Source organism: Zootoca vivipara, chromosome 7, assembly GCF_963506605.1.
Source record: "Zootoca vivipara chromosome 7, rZooViv1.1, whole genome shotgun sequence".
Lineage (NCBI taxonomy): Eukaryota > Metazoa > Chordata > Lepidosauria > Squamata > Lacertidae > Zootoca > Zootoca vivipara.
Window position 1 is genome coordinate 71888468 of NC_083282.1, and position 7622 is coordinate 71896089.

Consider the following 7622-nt stretch of genomic DNA (forward strand, 5'->3'; position numbering starts at 1 on the left):
TTGCCTTAATTTACATTCCAAAGAATCCAAATTACTCACAGTCTATTCATTTGCTGAATGTTCTTTGAAGAATTGGCCACCTCCACTTCCCAGACTCGCAGCTTCGCGCTCTCAGAGCAGCAATGTCAGCCTGTCCGCCGCGGTTCACCTCCTCGCTCTCGGGGGCTTAAACAAAGCCGATCCGGGGAGGAGAGAGCCCGCTTTTGGCGCCGCCAGGCAAAATCTGTCCCCAAAAAGCTCGATTTGGGGCTTTTAAGGAGGTTTCGCTTCGCTGGAACGATTCCCTCCACCTCTGAAGCGCCGAGGTCCGCTCCGCTGTGCGGACCCCCGTCTGAGCAAGATGGCGTGGTCAACCGGAAGCCCCGTGCTTAGTCCATTCTTTGCTTCTCCTCGCAGTATAATTTACACCACAGGTTTAGAAAAAGAAGCCCCAATTGGTGCCCTCCAGATTTCATTGGGACTATAACTTCTATCAACCCCACTTAACCCACAAGCTGTAACCCCCACCCCTTTTTCTTGATTCACCACTCTTGGTTTGTGCAGGGGAGACAAACTATAAGCCTGGATGTTCTGGGTTGTGTGGCAGCGGCAGCAGCAGAAGCTGACCAAAGTGATCACAACCTTCAGGCTAGGAATCCATGTTTACTCATTCATTCTAAGCCGCAGTTCAACTTAGCGGTATGAACAAAACCGGGTTGTTGTCTTTCCTGTTATCAGATGGAGAAGCAGAAGTAGATATGCACAAGGAACATGGGGGTTGTTTCTGAAGACACGAGTACAGTGGAACCTCGGTTTATGAACACCTCGGTTTACGAATTTTCGGTTTATGAACGCCGCGGAGCGATCTGGAACGGATTAATTCACTTTCCATTACTTTCAATGGGAAAGTTCGCTTCAGTTTATGATCTCTTCAGTTTATGAACAGACTTTCGGACCCAATTACACCCATGCTTCGGGTTAAGTACGCTTCAGGTTGAGTACTCCGCGGACCCGTCTGGAACGGATTAATCCACTTTCCATTACTTTCAATGGGAAAGTTCGCTTCAGTTTATGAACGCTTCAGTTTAAGTACTCCGCGGACCGTCTGGAACAGATTAATCCACTTTCCATTACTTTCAATGGGAAAGTTCGCTTCAGTTTATGAACGCTTCAGTTTATGAACAGACTTCCGGAACCAATTGTGTTCATAAACCGAGGTACCACTGTAGTTCCTTAATTAACATCTTGAATATGACAGATCACTTTAATGTTCAGTGTGTCTGTTCTGAACAGAAGTCTACTGTGCCCTCAACTGGAGAGTAATTGTTACTGCACATTATCTATTTTGCTGTCAGCTAGTGAGTTACACAGTGCCATTTTCCTATAGATCAGGCATCCCCAAACAGCGGCCCTCCAGATGTTTTGGCCTACAACTCCCATGATCCCTAGCTAACAGGACCAGTGGTCAAGGATGGTGGGAATTGTAGTCCAAAACATCTGGTGGGCCGAAGTTTGGGGATGCCTGCTGTAGATCCTTCCTAACCCGTGTAACCTAAATAAGCCTGGCAATTTCTGAAGGCACTGTTCTTTCCAGGGCTTGTCGCACTGTATCAGTGTGACAGACAGCTGAAGGAAGAGGCAATACCACCTTCATATATATGTTTTGTATTACATCTTACAGTTCCAACCTCTTTTTCCAAAATTGAAAATGATTCATTTAATATATTTTTTAAAATAGTTGTACATAGGTTTTAACTAGTAGACTACTTCTTCTTTCAGCTCTCACTTCTAGTACCTTTCCCTGACACTTGAGGATTTCCTACATGTTGTCTAAAGTGCAGCATGGAATGTGTTCCTCTCAGGTGCCCAACCTGTGTACTTTGTTGTTGTTTTTAAGAAAGCAACCCTCACACCCATTCCCTCCTTAGAGATCACATCTTCCTATGCTGCAGCAAAAATGTGTGTGGTAGCTCTGAGAGCCACTAGGGGAAACCAAATCCCTTTGCTTATCACCGTTCCAGGGTACTCATTCCAAATCCAGACTTGGCAAGCACCTGCTGAAAACTCACCCTAGTGATCATTTGTTTATTAATCACAACTGAATAATTACATGCAAAAGGAAACTTTATTATTTGCCATAAGCTGAAAGCACATGTGAAGTTCACAACCCTGAGAGGTTGTGGTCGAAGATGCAACATCCTCCTGGACATCTTCAGATGTATGAAAGCTGTTGTGATGTTGCACAATTTTCACAGGAGCAAATCACTTGCAGGCACTGTGACCTGTAAGATGTAAATGCTAGTTGTATATTGAGACGTGAAGGATACGTAAGCTATTTGTTGAGAGTGAAGGGAACTTGTCAATAGGAGAGTGCTAGTGGATGGCATGGGGCCTTCCTAATGGGCATCAAATAACTTTATGGCTCTGGCTCCATCTCTAGTCATGCACATCTCATAGCTCTGGATGTGGATTCCTACACAGTCATCATAGTGCGTCTCACATTAAGCATCCACATCAGGTCACTCAAGGAATTCATTTGCTTCATTGGGGTGTGTGTCTGAAGAGTGTTATGGTTATGCTCTTCTTGTTTAAGGTTTTCGGTAGATAGATGGAAATGTTGAAGCTGTAAGTGGCTTCCAGTCTTATGGAGAACTGCTCTGCTGTTTGGCAACAGTTCCATGAAACTCAAAAGTTGCTTTTGAACTCCTGACAAGACAACGCTTCCAAGAGTTATTCTTGTAATGCAGCTTCTAGTCATCTTATACTTCTCTCCCCCTTTCTCAGGGTTTTTCAGATTTGCACCTAACATTTCCAAAATCCTGTTCTTGGGTAAAACAACAGACAAAGTCTATAATAGTATTTAGAGCACTTTAGAGCACTGTTGCTTCATAAGGGAGAGTTAAGAAAAGCAGTCCATTATGTTACATAGCTGTGGGATTTTCTTGATGGTTTTCCTACAGAGTATTAACAGAAGATGCTTTCGGCGCATCTGATGTGGAAAGTATAGATCTCTTTTCATTCATTTGAGTTTATTTGCATAATGGTGGCTTACACAGGTTGAGTCTTGGGTTACAACCCTTAAACTCCTCTCTAGAGCAATCCAGTGAATGTTAAAGAGCAGGCATCCCCAAACTACGGCCCTCCAGATGTTTTGGCCTACAACTCACATGATCCCTAGCTGACAGGACCAGTGGTCAGGGATGATGGGAACTGTAGTCCAAAACATCTGGAGGGGCGAAGTTTGGGGATGCCTGCTAAAGAGGCTACTCTGGAAGAAGTAGGTATGAGGATCGCAGTCTTGATTTCTACACACACTTTTTTGTGCTCACCTGAAGATTATGCTGCCCTTCAAGGCCAACACTCAAGGGCAATATACAAAATGTTGCTACTGGAGAATTGCACTCCTTCAAGATAGTGACAGAGTTAGATGTTAACATGATATCTCACATCTAAAAATTCAACTTTTTCAAGTGTTGACTGGAAAGGAAGGAGGGAAGCTGATTACAGAGTAAGGCCTGTAAATGTTATCCAGGGAAGATTAGCTACTGCACATTCAGGAAATAACAGTTTGATCAGCCCTTTGCAATAACTTGACTGTGGACCTCTATAAATGATGTACAAACAGAGAGATTCTTTATGTAGTGGGGGCATGGGGCGTGGGAGGTCTTGGCAGGGGAAAAACACCTGTATATTACATTAGCGGCATTGTGTAAAAAAAATGTCATTTTGGCACACAGAATCTAATACAACTTTTAAAATAAGGATGATTTGATATCTTATGGAATCAACTTCATATTGCTGTAATGTATGTATGAAAAGATGGTGGTTCCTTAACTGTCGAAACAAGTATATAAAATCTAAAACTGAGAGTATGATGACAAAACAGTATATGTGTGACAGTATTAGTTTCTGACTTTGGTGTCTTAACAGAACAATTTTTAATTTAAAAACTATTAAATTACTTTGAAGAACAAGATAGAAGTTGAGTGTTGAGTCCTTGTGCTGAGTTAAAACATTATATAAGAAAGCCTCGCCCTCTCAGGTTGGCTTTTTATTATGGAGATGCCGACATGTATACAGCTCTTCCTGAGGATGGGGAGCATCTGGCCACAGGTGTAGGCCCAAACCGGTCCAGGCCCAAAAGATGCTTCACTAGACAGCCGTCACTTGCAGTGCAGGGGTATCTCATGCAGGGCAACTGCACGTCGCAGCTCTTGACAGTGGGTTACGTCAGGTAGTGATTATTGGCATTGGAACAAGTATATCCCTGCTCTCCTGTGAAATTTTTGAGCATGTGGTTTAAGGCCAAGCTGGACATGGGATTAAGTGCATCTTTGCATTTATGCATGTTATTTTAAAATGTAAATTGATAGTTAACAGGTATGCAGGGGGCAAGGAGGAAGACTTTAACCCTCCTGCCCAGATGCTAATTAATATTGGGGCCTGCTCCAGTCCAACTTGCCCCCACCCCTGAGCCAATGGACACACAGTTTCCCCTATGGGAAGGAAGAAGCAGTGTTAGAAACAAATAAATAAAATGCATAGTGCTGTTCTACATGACAAGGAACAGCTAGTGCGTACTAATGTTGGAATGGTGCTTGTGCTGAATACTGAATATCCACAGGGGGCAGGGAAAATTTGTGTGGAAGCAGGTTGCCCATGCCCATCCTGGCTTCAAAACAGTCAGGAAGTGGTCCTCTGATAGCATAGAGGCTTGTGGAAGGAGGAGCAGGGCAGAGTTCTCCCGTGAACTATTTGCAAGGCTGGTTTCTGCAACGGAGCAATCCAAATGAGTGAGCTAATTCCACGGGTGAAGCTTGACGCACCCTGCAAAAGAATGTTTGCGGCATCCATTGCAAAACGTGCTTCCTATTATTCATTGCCACCTGAACTTTCCCATCCGAATCGCAAAACCTGTGTTCATGGCTTGCTGCATAACCGCCCCATCTCTGAGAAGGATCACTCAGATTTTCAGCTGGAAAACCTGCTAGCAAAGAGGTGCGGTCTAGTTCTGCAAAAAGACCATGTCCGACCAGGGACCCTAGGTGAGCAAACGCATGTTATGCTGCATAACTGGATGGGGAACTCTACATAGAAATAATGCTGGTTGTGTGTGGTTCCTCATTTTCCAGTGGCTGGGGCTGCATGCGTTGAGAACCTTCAGAAAGCTGCAGTTACATGTGTTCATGGAAGAAACTGCCCTACCAGTCACAGCACAAAGCATGCTTTGGCACTAGCCACACCAATGCCCAGAGAATGAAAGCACATGCCACACATCTACTGCAGAAGTTAAGGTGGTTTGTTGATGGGAGACCACCCGGGAACCATTTGGAAGCTGCTGTGAGCTCCTTGGTGATAGGACAGGGTATAACAAGAAAAATTGAAGGCAACACCAGCAAGCTATACACACAATGAGAAAAAGCTATTGCAATAGGGACAACTATACAGCATTTGCTTTGGTTGTCATTTACCTCTACCTGGTGGTAAACTTGTGTATTGCATTTATTTGAAGCAACTGAATATCTCGCTGAAGCATATTCAACACCTCTGCAGATCTGCTTGCCTTCACTTCCTGCCCTGCTGGTACCGGTATGTGAACAGCAGTGTTAAACCTATTGCTGGGGGCAGTGTGCTGTCATGCATAGTTCACATACAAATCACTGAGGCACATGTTCCCACTTCCCCTGCATAGCAGCTTTTTGCGAACCTGGTTAGGGACGTAGATTAGCATTTAATCTGGCGTCTACTCCCATTTAAGTAGCTGCGCTTGGATTGAGATCCAAGCGATCTAAAAGACTGCTGCATGGTTTACTTACTAAACACCCTACAATAGAATATTATACTGGAAGAGAATGTAATTGGGGAGGTCCATAGCTCAGGGGTCAGGGTTTGCATGCAAGGGTCTCCAGGTAGGACAGGCCTGAAACGCCAAAACATCACAACCATTTAGTGTCAGCAATACTGAAGTAGGTGGACCAGTGGTTTGGCTTGAAGCAGCTTCCTATGTAAGGGGCACATGCGTCATAATGTAAGTAACTGGAAAGCAGCCTTTGTTGGAAAGAGAGCCTTGAACTCCTTACAGGAAGGCACAAATGTATAGATAAATATGAGAGGTACACAAGAATTTGGGGCTGTTACAGCCCACAAGCTCTCTAATTCCTATCCAACTGTACCACCCATGCTCTGTCCAAGGCCACCCCAGTCCTAAAACAAGATCTTCCACATCTGTGATCTCTCCTTCCAGATCAATCGTGTAGCAAGGCATTATGCATGCTAATCAGTGTGCGCTACAAGCAAAGACCAGAAAAAAACAAGTTGTGCCATGCCAAAGATGCCCACAGAACAGCTGTGGATGACTGTAGCAAGCATACCATGGAGAGCAAAGAAAGCATTCTTTCATCACCCGCTATTTTTCTTCGTGCTCTCTGAGCATTCCTGTGTATACAGACACATGCTGAAGCACATAACCCTCCATGGCTTTGGGAAAGACAGGAAGAACTCAGAGCCCTGGCCCTTCTCTTGATTAGAATTTGATTTCTGCCTAGTGGATAAGTACTCAGAAGCGGCTTGTGCAAGTGTGCATCCATCCTGTGCTTCCAGATTGCCATCAGTAGGCTGGAGCTGAAGAGGCTGCTTCATTTACCAGCAATCACTGCTCTGTGGGATGGCTAAAAATAAGCAGATGGGCCTGTGTATGCAATGCAGACTCTATGGTTGCAGGGCAAAGGTCTCAGGGTCCTGCAAAGGGCAGTGATACTGTCAGATCACGCTCACCCAAGCTGTGAAAGACAGCCCCTAATGGTGTTGGAAGTGCTTCTAAACCAGCTTCTTTTCTAACCACCATGGAGAGCAGCAAAGGAAGATCCTTCTTAGACCTCCACAAACACAAGATCATCCCCAAGCATCCTACTGGAGCCGCCCTGAGACCTCCGGGTATATTGTTTCAATAAACAATAAAAAATGTGTATAGCAATGAAAACTGACCCACCCACCCACCAACAGCATTCTGGTACACAAGGAGAAGCTCAATCCAATTCCTAGGCCCTTCTCAGGAGTTCCTACCATATTCATTCACAGAGGCAGTTTTTAAAGAGATTTATTCCATCAATGAATGAATGAATGAATGTAACTGGGGTTTGAATGGTGGACCACCATAAAGCAGAGGCGCAGAGCACCAGTAATTGTACCCCGTCAGCTGCTATAGATTGATGCCCCATCAAGAAGTCAACTTGTGTGCAACATACAGTACATCCATGTGATGCGCTAGAACAGACAATATACTTCAGAAATAAAAAGAAAAAGAAAAATTTGACCATCTTGCATGCAAAAAGAATTAAGGCAGAGCAAAGTTGTAGAGCATTTGCTTTGCATGCAAAAGGCCCCCAGGATCTATCCCTGTTTTCTCCTGGCAGAGCTGGAAGAGAACCCTGGAGAACCCAGCTGTCAGTCAGTGTAAACGCAGTGTGGGGAACCTTTGCCCCTCCGAAGGGCTATGCTTGCAAGGACTGATGGGAGTTGCAGTTCAGCAAAGGTTCTCCTCTGCTGGACTGAGCTAGTTGGACAAATGGCCTGACTACTGTATAAAGTAGCTTCCTGTTTCTAAAGCTGGGGGAAGTAAATCAGAACCTCCAGATTAAAATACA